The sequence below is a fragment of the Stegostoma tigrinum genome, chromosome 2 (assembly GCF_030684315.1).
Source record: "Stegostoma tigrinum isolate sSteTig4 chromosome 2, sSteTig4.hap1, whole genome shotgun sequence".
In the NCBI taxonomy this organism is placed as follows: Eukaryota; Metazoa; Chordata; class Chondrichthyes; order Orectolobiformes; family Stegostomatidae; genus Stegostoma; species Stegostoma tigrinum.
Genome location: NC_081355.1, coordinates 61,642,617 through 61,655,678, shown reverse-complemented (window position 1 = coordinate 61,655,678; position 13,062 = coordinate 61,642,617). Strand labels below are relative to the sequence as shown.

General features: G+C 40.4%; 1 protein-coding gene across 3 annotated transcripts in view; it reads left to right on the top strand.

The window, feature by feature from the left end:
• Nucleotides 1-13,062, top strand: part of rbms3 (RNA binding motif, single stranded interacting protein) — a 1,261,622-nt gene that overhangs the window by 93,285 nt on the left and 1,155,275 nt on the right. The gene's annotated exons all lie outside the window — the stretch shown is intronic.

Here is a 13,062-nt window from a genome sequence, read left to right as displayed (position 1 = left end):
TTCAAAGAAGAGCAGTGATATTCTCCATGTTGTTCTGGCTATCATTGATCCCACATCTGACATTTGCCAGAGAAAGTAAAGGTCATTACCTTGCTCAAGTTGCTGTGACCATGCTATGCATGAATTGACTTGTGTTTGCACACAAAACAACAGTGACTACACTCTGTAAGTAATTCATTTCCTGTGAATGCTTTAGGGTATCCTGCAGACATGAAAAACGATGCCCAAATTCAAGGCGTTTGTTTTCTCTGCACCAATCTCACAGAAATCTGAATTAAACTTTACAACAGTATATTATTTTGATTAATAAACAATGTCGATATGGAGATTTGGGACTAACTACTAGTAATTACTCATTTATTTATTTTCACAAATTATGGTTACTCTATACACTTCAGAGACAGCATTAGGAGTAATGAGTACGGCTCCTGCTCCTGGTCATAGAGTTGTTGTATCATTTTCTGAAAAAATTGAATCCCTTCAGGCAGATGCAGACAGAATTGAAATTGTGAACAGATACAGAGCTATCCTCTTGCTGAGAAGTCTGACTCGATGATTCTGAAGAAATATTAACTATAGTTTTAACGATGTGGCTTTGCACTGTTAGGATAATAATTTCCCTTCAGTGGCAGACATTCAGCTCTTTGCTTTGGTAATCATATGTAATCAGCACAGAGACAAAAAAATTGTGAAAAAAATCATTTAAAAGCCTTGTGAAAGAACATTTGTTTTCCATAAGGATCCTTTGAGACGTGAGATTGAGCAGTCTGTATCCATTTTCTGCAAGCCTTAAGCCCATAAGATGAAACTGTCCTTGATTTGTTACTAATCAGTGTAGCTCAGTGACATCAGATTGGATGATGTGAGAAAGGGGGAACATTATGGTTGGGTCATTGAGTGGAGCCCTTATTTAGTGCTGAGCCATGTGACTGTTACAAGGTAACCAAAACTATACTCTGCATTTAGCCAGGCTATGTATGGTGGCAGAGTGATTGATTGGTTTACTTGGTTTAAACGTGAATGTTCAGTGGCAGATTTTTCTGAGGTCACTGTGTTATCAATGATGCACATTTTGACGTATGCATTTAGTGTAAGTGAAAAATTGCAGCGAATTGGCATTAATGGTAATAATTAAAAGGAAGGCGTCAAATTCTGAAAGTTTCTGCAGAGTTTTACACTGAACCTCAACCCATGAATAGCCTTTACTAGTGCTGTAGGAGGGTGGAAACGGTCAGCAAAAGTGAAAGGAGTTGCAATGAATAGGTAGGAGTTAGTAGTGACCAAGCTGCTCAGCTGGTCACCATCTGGTGCTCTCTGAAATGAAGGCAACATTACTTGAAATGACTGAAGAGAACAGTCCTTTGCACTAGCTCCATAGAGTCACGTCCATAGGTTAGTGTTCCAGCCTCTAGGGAGGTGAAGGTTTGGTTGAAGTTTGTAGGAGCTCAATATCAGCCTGAAAGTACACTGATCCTTTGTAAAGGTGCTACGTCTAAAGATGACTCCACTATTGTTGGTCAGGTGTTTGTCCCATGTGTTGGCTTTACTGGCTCCTGTACCTACACTGGACACTCATACAGCTGAGGTCACATGACCTTAGGAAGTGTGATGAAATATGTCAATATATTATGAAGATTTCTGGAATTTCGTTTTTTTTAAATAAAAGACGCAGATGAATTTCATTCAATTCTGTGAAATTAAAAAAAAACTCGGCCGAGAAAGTCATTTGGAACAATAGGTGGCTCGATTCCAAGAAGGGATGTGACTTTAGGCAAATGACAGGGACAACACCTAAATATTAAATGATAAATAATTTATACTATTGAGTTTATGACTGCTGAACACATTAAGGTAGTTAGTTTTGTTTTGACTTCAGAACAGAAGTTTCAAAATTTTACTTCAGAAAATCGCAGAATTGCATTCACAAGAGAACATCTTTTCTCTTTGGGAGTGAACTGCACTTTAAATCATGAAAAATGGCAGCATTTTGTGGGAATAATATCTTGACAATGAAAAAAAATGCAAAGACTCATAAGGGTTTACAGGCCAGTAAAAACACTGCAGAAAATGATCAAAACATACCCTTGAAATTTTAGAGTCACTTCATTGCTCTCTTTAAATCAACTACCACTTTGATTCTGTGATCTGACAACTGACTTCCTCCAGCAATCCTGGATGCTCATTTCACACAGACATCATTTGCAGTTAGTAATGTATAATGTGACATTCTGCTTTCTTAAGTCCAACATTTCCAGTTGATGAAAACAATGGTGAAAAATAAGGTAGATGCTAAAATAGGCAGGGTTCTCGCAGATACAATCACTGTTCTCATCTGAGCTTCCATAAACAACACTCCAAAGTGGACAGGGGAAAACTGTTCCATTTGGAGAGTTGATGTCATGAGATTTACGAGAAAGCAAATATATTGGCACAGAGTAGTGGATGTGGGATCAGTCATAGAGTCATAACGATATGCAGCTCGGAGATAGACCTTTTGATCCAACTTGTCCATTCTGACCAGATATCCTAAAATAATCTAGTTCCATTTGTCAGTATTTGGCCCATATTCCTCTAAACACATCCTATTCATGCACCCATCCACATCTATTTTAAATGTTGTAATTTTACCAGTTGCCACCATTTCCTCTGGCAGGCCATTCCATGCACGCATCGCCCTCTCCATGAAGAATTTGTCACTTAGGCCCTTTTTAAATCTTTCCTCTCTCACCTTAAACCTATGCCCTTGAGTTTTGGACACCCCTACTACCCTGGGAAAAATACCTTAAATATTCTCTGTATCCATGCCCCTCATGTTTTTGTAAACATCTGTAAGGTCACCCCACCGACGTTCCAGGGAAAATAGCCCCAGCCTATCAGCCTCTCCCTGCAGCTCAAACCCTCCAACCCCGGAAACACCCTTGTTAATCTTTTCTGAACCCTTCCATATTTCACAACATCTTTTCTATAGCAGGGAGAACAGAAGTTAATAGCCAGTAGTTTTAAATCTGAGATAGATAAATTTTTGTACAGCGGATGTTTCAAGGGATATGGGCCAAGGGCAGATATATGGAATTCAACCACTGAGTAGGTATGATAGGGGCATTTAAGAGACTTCTGGATAACCATGTGAGTATGTAAGGAATGAAGCGATATGGATCAAAGACAGGCAGAAGGGATTAGTTTCACTGGTGTCATGTTCAGCACAACATTGTGGGCTGAATGGCCTGTTCCTGAGATGTACTATTCTATGTTCTATCAGCCATGATCTCATTGAATGGCAAAACAGGTTCGAGGGACTGAATGGCCTACTCCTGTTCCTGTGTTCCTATGTTCCTAAATTCCCAAAACAGTTTGCTCAAAAGTTCCTTGACCTAATATTTGTTCTTATACATTCCAAACCATGCAGTTCTTACATCTGCGACTTGACATCATCAAGCAGTTTGAACACATTGGCAATGCAGCCAAGGCTGTATTCGCCCTCTTAGGTCAACATAATATATCCCATAACATTCCACGGGTGTGTCATAACATTTCTGAGCAGGCTAGTTAGAAGATTCTACTTGGGCAAAAAAAAACAAAAGATTATTTGTGGCGCAGCAGTAGTCTAGCAACTTCTGAACCAGAGATCAGGATTCAAATCCCATCTACTCCAGAAGTGCATGACAATTTACCTGAACAGGTTGATGAGGAAAATATCTGCCTTGGGGGAGAAAATGTAGGTTGGAGTGTTCTCCTAATATTCTAACAACAGGTTATGCCTCCATCCACACCACCACAAAATGCCATTTATTTCATTGCTGTTTATGGGATCTTGTGTGCAAATTGGCATTGCAATCATATGTATGGGTGGAACCTGACAGGGGGCCTGAGCAAAATGGGCCCAGGTGGGATTTGTGTCTGGCAAGGCTTATTTTGCAAATCAGGAACATCTCACAGATAAGGAGGGTTATTGCTTGTTAAATGTCTTGTTGATAGCCCAACTCACTTCATTAATGTTCACCTTTCTATTTTACCTAACAAGCCATTTGTCAAGAAATCACATTATGGAAACCAGATCAGGTACCTGGCGAATTTAGCTCGCTTTCACTCCAAAGGAACTCCATGTTGTATACCAGGATGCCAACCTCTCAGGGCACAATCAATGGGCACCAGTCACACACACCTTTCTAGAGCTAGCTTGTGAGAATCCTCCTGGAATATCTCTGATCCTCGAGCAGGATGTTTCTGATCTTCAATGCTGAACCTTGTGCTTCAGCAGCAACTTCCATTGTCAAGCCGTTGTAATGACATTGTGCTCTCAGGGACATGCCCCCAGCTCGTGGAATGGACCAGGCTGCATCTCTATGCTCTTTGCTTGCTGCCATAGCACTCCTTCACTCTGAGCTTGCTGTCCTCGCTTCACTTTCATGCACTTTGCCCCCTCAGCCAGAGATACCAGGGTCCTTTTAATGCCATCTTGTCTAGTTGTTTAGCGCAGATGCAAAGGCTGGAAGCGTATCATGATCAGCGTATGTTAGCAAAGTCACTCTGGAGCCCAGGTGCAGTAAGTCCAGGCAGCCTCCAGCCTTTAGGGAAGTTGGAAACAATCACTCAGCTACTGACCACACCAGGGGTGCGGAGCAGAGTTTTGGACAGCACACCAAACATTTTGAGTCTTTCTGTCCTGTCGTGGGCTGTTTTCAGCCTGGATTCAGAGAGGAGGGTAATAACTGTGATGGAAGTGGGCCGCCACCGTTGCTTTTAGAGCAGTTGTTGTGTTAATGTCAGAGGTTGCTTGATAATACCGAGTAAGGGAAAATGTTGTGGGCAGCAGTGGTTCAACATGAGCCTTGGTGGAAGGTGTGTTCCATATGTTTTAGCTCTACAGATAACAAAAGGTAACTTACTGTATAGCGTTTTGGGATATTATATGGTTATAAAAGGTGCTGATTAAACACAGGTTCTTAAAAAACTTCTGGCAAAATAAATATTATGCTTTGAATTTCCTTGGAATAACTCCCATTCTGTCACCATAAGCAGCGTGATATATACATGGAAATTCTACCTTTAATTCAAATACCCTTTATCCCAAAATACCAGAAAGACAATCCTGCTGTTCTGTTTATCAGTACACTGTACTACTATAGCATTCAGCACCAATCTAAAACCGTGAGTAATTTTTCCTTGCTATTATTTTTCATAGGTATACAGAGCTTATAAAACAATTTTGTTCAGATGTGATGCTGTTTATATTTAAGAATAAGCCATATTTCTTGAGTTTTAAATGATGGGTGCACCAATTTGATAGCAACTAGTAGTTCCTGTATGTGCAAGTTAAAGTGATCACAATTTCACTCTCACATATTGTTTAGGTTGTCACCTTCCCCTGCATTGTCAGCAATTCCTTGCCCAGAAAGACTTAAAGGAATTCTGTTCAATAAGTACAGACCAAAGATGTGCAGGGATGTGGAGGGAAGAACAGGGAAGAAACAGCAAAATGCAGTGGGCCAAATGGCTCCTTTTGTGATGCAGTGATTCTTTTCTGTGATCTTTGCATATGACATGAGTTACTGGAACGTGCACTTGCATTTTAACATACTACCTCACTTTTATTTCCCTTCCTATAATGAAATGGGTTCTGACATCTCTTTCACACGTGCTTAAGTTTGAGAAATTGTCATATAGAATGTGGTATGCAGTTTCAAAGGCAGAAACAGGAGTCTGGATGCACCTTTGTGATACTGACTTGAAAAATTTGTTTTGAAACTTAAGTTTTCTTTTTGTGCTGCTTCTCACCTCCATGTGCTGAAAGCGAGAGCTCGTGTCTGGACCTCTGCTCCTTCATCCAAAGCTCCAATTGTCTGAGAATCTGGACACTGAATGTCAGCAAGCTTTTCCATCTCATCTTCCATTGTAGCTGAGCCAGATTTTATGCTCATGCAATATCCAAAGTTGAACACTTTCCAACAGGGATAACATTCAGGAATGGGAACTCAGCAAATTTCCTTCTCCCTGCTCCATTGATGCTGCAGTCAGCCACAGCATCTGTTTGCTGCTTTGGTTTAAACGGGCAAACTCAGCAGAGAATACAGAATTAAACCTGGGGTGGGGCGGGAGTTGTTGTGGGGTTCTTATCTGTAGGGACCAGTTGTACACAATCTTTAGTCATTGGGCTAAACTGAAAAACAATGTCCTCTACTTACCCATTGATCAGCATATGACCCTGTGTACTTTGCTGGTGATTGACCAAAACATACTATTACTTATTATTCATACAATCTATAAAAAATAGGCTGTTTAAAATAGAACAATTCTTGTTCTTGCAATTGATAATGCAAACTTATGCATCTCCCTCTGTTACATCTTCATTGTTTTTTTAAAATCAGACGATATTTAAATGTACAGGTAAATGCAAAGAGAGTATCTGTCCCTTTGTTTGACTGAGATGTTTCAAGCGGATACTGTTCATCAGGATTAATTCTGCAGATCTAGTGAAATGTATATCCGCAGTATTAAAGACCTTGTCGCTTTACCAGATGCTGATAAAGCTGTTGCATATTTGCTGCAATTCCAAAGTTTCCATTTTATCCCTGGCCATTATTCAATTGTGAGAGTCAATGTTTAATTCAAGAATTGGGAGTGACATTTTAATATTTGCTTTCCCTATTGCAGATAAATTAAATGGTTGGGTACTGACAGTTAGAAGGCATCTACCATCCACTAATGGATGGGTAGATCTTGACTTTTAAGAAATGGGTAATAGCAAGTCAGCAACCCACAATGTGAGTGTGATTTCATTCCTCTTAGATGGTGGTGGGTGTAAAATCAGGAGACATGTTGAGGATCCCGTCCCTGTTATGTAGTTACCGCAGTGGTATTTTGCCAGTGGCGAGAGAAGTGTTCGATAGCATGCCTACCCTTGATTCAATTAACGGCCACAAAAAGGCGACTGCCCACTGCACCAGTATTGTACCAGCTATGAGGTCGGTGAGGCATGGCTTATGGTGAGGAGGGGAGAGTGACTCCCATTTGAGCAATCTGTGCGCAACAAGGCTTCCCCACCATGGGAACTATTTGTTTCCTCACGTTCCCCCACATTAATCCTCCTTACGCAGTGCTGCCAGACAAATCCTATTGAAACCTCTGAAATTAATTACTAATCCAGTTCAGCAAAAATCATCACTGGGGACTTGCTGCAGTCCCAGTTGTGGCTACACATCCTGGTGGTAGTTCTGGGGCTAGAGAGCTGCCTTCCATTTGATTGGCAACCTGTTGCGGGTTGGACATTTTTGCAGTTTGCTTTGAGCAAATAAACAATGTTATGGCCATACAATCAGCTCCCAACACTGTGGGGGTCTCACCCCTTGTTTTAAGCTGAGATGTGGGGCCATTACCTCCACATAAAATTCCACTCTAAGTCTTTCTCCATTGGCTTCAAAAGAAATAAAACTTGGGAGAGATTTAAAGAGCATTTTCATTTCCCTATTAATCAGTTTACATTATCACAGAATGTACCATTTGAACATTTTTTCATCACAGCACCAATTGGTTGATAATTATCTTAAAGTAAGAAACCAATTATTATTCAGCTCTACATTTTAGGCAGAAGGTTTTTATGTCAAGTTTCAATATTCTAATTATTTAAGAATATTCATTTCCTTTATATTTATCAAATGTTGTTTAATGCAACATTGGAGTTGGTGTCATTGGACCTGTGATTGAAAAGTATCCAATCTGGTAATTTAAACATTATTGAAAGTCTTCATGTTTATTTTCAGTTTGTGGGATTGTGAACCTGGCTTTATAATATTCAGGTTACATTATTCCATGTGACAAAGGGAATAGTGTGGTAGGGATCATGATCATTAGATTCACCTGCATGCATATTTCTCTTGTACTGTAAGATCTCTTGTTCTCCAAAGAATAATCTAACAGTCATGCCCATTACTAGAGTTCAGTATGAAGCCAGATTGGTGCTGGTATTTGGGACAAATGATCCAGGCTACTTCTACCTTTTTGAAGCGGACTATCTCAAGTGAACTGATTTCTTGGAATCTGCTTGATGCTTAATTTCACTGCTTTCAATAAAGAGGATTAAGCTCTGAAAATGCACTAAATCCACGGCTGTAACTTCTCTGTTCACCACGTGTTCACTATGCAGCTTGCAAAATAATTACGAAAGTCAGGCATAATTAGTTATTTTTAATCAACATACTCAGAAATGTTATAACACAACTCTGGAACCAGCAGGTCTCGAACTCAGAACCTCTGCACTGCATCGCTGCCACCCTCTGACTTTTAGAACATGCTAAGCTTCCTTGTACAGAGATGTACTGAGAAAGGAAATGAGACACTATTAATTCTGTCAAGTGTCCTAATTGCATATTGCAGAAGTTTTCTGGGAGTGAAGATTTCAAATCGTGGCTGACCCTTACTGTCCAAACTTCTTTTTGCTGTCAAGAATTTTGAAGGTAATATCTCTGTACGTTTGTAATATGTTGCTGCAGGTAAAGAACAAAAAATAACATTTACTATAAAAGGATTTCTTGTCTGTCGAAATGGTCATGCTTTTTGTAAAACATTTAGCCACAACAACATCTCTTTCATCAACTGTCACATTATTAATTTTACCAATTTTCTGGTCAAGATATAAGGATCAGTGCAAACACACGGAGCTCACAGAATGGCTGACTCAAACATATGAGCATCAGTGCACTCCTTGGTTACACAAATGAGTTGGACTTGAATGGTGGCAATAAAACACATTCTGCTTGGAGAGTTCACATAATCCAGAGCTGAAACATTTCCCTCTGCTGTCTGTTCACTCTACAGCTTGAAGAATGAAGTAATGCAATAAATGAAAGCAGTTAGTGACAGTTCTGCCACGGAGACCTGAATCTGTCTGACCTACGGCTAGGTTATGAGAGTCATTTCTCAGCATTGCCTGTTAATACTCACAAACCATTTCAGCGGTACATTGCAAGTGAAGACTGCACTTAAATTTGTTATTGTTTTATTCTTTAGGGCAAATAAAAAATACCAATAATGCAGTTATAATCAAGTAGGTTTTTTTTACATTACTCATAGGGCATGATAAATCATTTCTATAACATGCCACAATAAGGCCATTAATAATACTGATCATAATAGGGGCCATTTGAATCCTGATGGCTGATTTGTAAGGGTTTCATAGCAGCTAACAATGACTTAATAAGGACAGTATCATACTGTTAGTATAGAGTTATTTTGTAAGGAATTTCAGCAAAGTCTTGCTTTTGTTTAGTTAGTGATATAGCTATGAACATGTACTAATTATGTTACCATCTCATAAGCAGAGATTATCCAATGCCTGAGTGGAAGCTCAGTTGCCTGAATGTGTCCCACAGTTGAATCACGCAACAACTTTAGTTAGTAAAGTGAAATTTAATAACAGGGTCTGATTTTGACAATTTTAGTACATGTCACTGTTAGACTATTTGGTGAATGCTAGTGTTACCTGGCACCACATAGTGTTGATCAGTGAAATCGATGAATCCAGGACTTCTTGAAACTGCTTCTCCAATCCCTGCACCCCAGCCTTAGCTGTGCATCATTGCAAGTGGCTGATGGGAGCACAGAATAGCTGGAATTAATATACATGCTCATTTCATAATATTTGCACCAGAATTACTTACCAGTCTTTGGTGAAAACCAGTTCAAGGGACATTTTTAGATCTTCTAGCTACAAATTAGAACTGAGATGACCTCAAGACTTTGTCCTTCTCCTTACAAATATAAAATTTTAACATGCAACTTTCTGGATGTCTGCCAGTAGCTGGTAGTTTCTTTTCTATTCCTTCCCTAAAGATCCTGACTGAAACTCCTAATGCCTGCTTTATAATGGCCATATTCTTCTAAAAATGCCTACCAAATCATTTTGTTTAATTTTGACACACTTGTAAGTCAGATTTTCAGCACCTAATAATTTATTTGAATGCCATCTTTATGGTGCTTTTGCTCTGCCTAAAGCCCACAACTTTGCACAGTTATCGCATTTTACAGAGTCCGTAAGGAGCCTAATTTGGATGGTTAAACTAGAATTGCACCAAAGCAAACTCTTCCTCCGAACCTGCCAAAGCGTGGAGTTAGAGAGAAAGGATTTCTGTGATGGAACAGAAATGCAGCTGCAGCACTTACAGCCATACTGCCTTGGCACCTGGTTGGAACCTAGTCTCGCTCTGGAGGGAGGTCTGAGATGTTAATGCAGGTAGTGCATCCTTAATGGAAAGAAACATCTCATTTACAGTAGAGAAATATGAGTTGCAGATGCTGGAGTCAGAGACAATACAGTGTGGAGCTGGAGGAACACAGCAGGCCAAGTAGCATCAGAGGAGCAGGCAAGTTGCCATTTCGGGTCAGGATCCTTCTTCAGAAATGGGGAAGGGGGAAAGAAGCTCAGAAATAAATAGAGAGGAGTGGTGAGGCTGGTGAAGGTATGTGGGATGGTAATTGCTGAATGCAGATAGGAAATGTAAAATGGGAGATTTTGAAACTCCCCACCCCGGCCTCATTCCATGTCCAACCCTCCCCCTCATCCCAACCTCCTTGATATGATGCAACCTGCCCATCTCTCTCCCACTTGTCCACCCCTCCCATCCCACTGACCAATCCCCGACACTCCCCACCAGCACTCACCCATCACCATCCCACCTACCTTCCCCAGCTCCACCCCTCCTCTATCGATTTCTGAGCTTCCTTCCCTCTCCCCATTTCTGAAGAAGTGTCCCGACCCGAAACATCAACCTGCCTGTGTATCTCACGACCAGCAACCTACTAAATCAATGAAACATGCTTACATTTCCGTGAATCTTTAGGGGTCCTGGTTGTCATCCTGCTTGGGCCTATTATTGGAGATCAGTTTGTTTTTCAGGATGCCAGTATGTTTCATCCCATGATGTATTCGTCTCAACACTTTTGGCTTGTCCCTATGAGTTGATGAAGTGGGATCTTGCATTCTAAGTACTTTTCCCTCACATCAGATCCTTATACATCATGAGCCCTCCATCAGGTAAATGGCTCAGCTCTCAAACAGGGCCATAGGAATTTCCAGTGTGTGCCTGTGACCTGGTGTATTTGGGTTACACAAGTATTCCAGCCATTACAGCAGGATCCTATTGGAGTTACAGTGGGAATCTACTAAAACCATTGAGCTGGGAGCCAAGCTGTTTGAAACCCTTTTGCCTGTCCAAGGATTCCCATATTCCTGAGGTCTCTAGGAAAGATATTGACGCAGTTTTCAATTATACCTCCCGAATCTGTTAAACTTTGGGACGCAGTTTTTATTCATTCAAATGGTATACACGAATGAAGGTCGCAATAATGTCTGACATGATGTGCTCTGATTATTTTTGTAATGTTGAGAAGACTCCTTGCCAGAATTAGGACAAATCTCCCTACCCTCATGTTGAGCTTCTGCCAAATGCTTCAGACACAACAGCAGAGTACAGCGGGTTACAAATATTAATGTCATGAGGACTGGCTATGTGACAACAAGGCAAATTCAGGGAGCCTTAAGTAGGGTACCACAAAAAGAGAACAGCTTCAAAACAGAAAAGAACAGCAGCCCCTTCAATGTTACTTTGAACCTAAGGTATTTGTCTGCATGTAAATGAACACAGTAATAAATGATGGATCACACTGTTCACTCAGAACATACAACAGAACACCAGAATGAACAAATGTTATATACTCATCTTTCTCCATCCCAACCTCAAACTGAAACTCTCACCTCTTCAATTTTCACCTTAAACCCTACAATTTCCCACTTATTCTGATTTCTCCATTTTAATGCCCAGTCATTATTGTTTTTTAGCTACTTCGTACCCATGCTGTCATTGACAGCTGGCTGATTGGGTAGTTCATGGCATTTCTCACCATGGACTTATTTGGAGTGAACTTGGGTCACAGCAGGGTCAGCACCTTCTCACATGATTCAGAGCTCCCCATTAACAAGGGAGATGGCATTAAATGCTGTAAAAACCTTCCCAAAATTCAGTATTTGTAATTTGGTCCAAACTATAACTTCACAAAGTTTCAGCATTACTTCGCTGCTTTTGAAATGTTACTGTGTATTCCAAATATTTATATATTGCAAAAGAACAGAAACCCCAGCACTGACCCTTGGGGAGCACCGCCCTCTAGTTTGAGGCACCACCATCTACCATGAATAGTTCCTTTCAATCTTTAAACCACGTTTTTAGTCCAATTGGGCCCTGACCCTGCCATTCCTTGGGCCTCAATTTTATTATTCAATCCATTACGTGGTTCTTTTTTGAACACTTTCTTAAAATCGATATGGAGAACACCAACTGCATTCCTACAGCATAACTAGACAAATTTGAAAAATCCCATTGTCTCTACCTGATTTCATAGATTAGAATCCCTACATTGTGGAAACAGGCCCTGCAGCCCAACACCAGCCCTCAAAGCATCCCACCCATTCCCCTATAACCCACCTCATCCGCACATCTTTGGAAAGTGGGAGGAAACCCACACATACACAGGGAGAATGTGCAAACTCCACACAGACAGCTGCCTGACAGTGAAATGGAACCTGGGTCCCTAGCACTGTGAGGTAGCAATGCCACCCTTTAAGTTTCCTTTAAGCAAATGCGATACAAATCACTAGAAGCACAGCCAGTCATTCTGAAGACCCTCCCTCAATTTTGTCCATATCTGTTGTCTGGACCTTTTTTTGCTCATAGTTTTGTCAACTTCCTCTGCCTTCGTAAATACTGAGACAAATACTCATGAAGTATTTTAGCCTTATCCCGTGCCAGTAAACATTTGTCAACTTCTTTGTCCCTTATGTGACCCACTTCACAACTTACTGTCCACCTACTGTTTACAAAAAGATATTTGACAGTCTATTGAATACCCCCATTAGCAAAATCATTCCCTTTCTCCTTCTCAGCTATAATTGAATGGAATCTGTCCTGGATCTCTTCAAACATCTTTAAGAATCTCCTCTAAACTCACCATTTCGATCATGCATTTGGTGATTTTTTTTTCTATTTAATTCCTGATATCCATATCAGGACATTA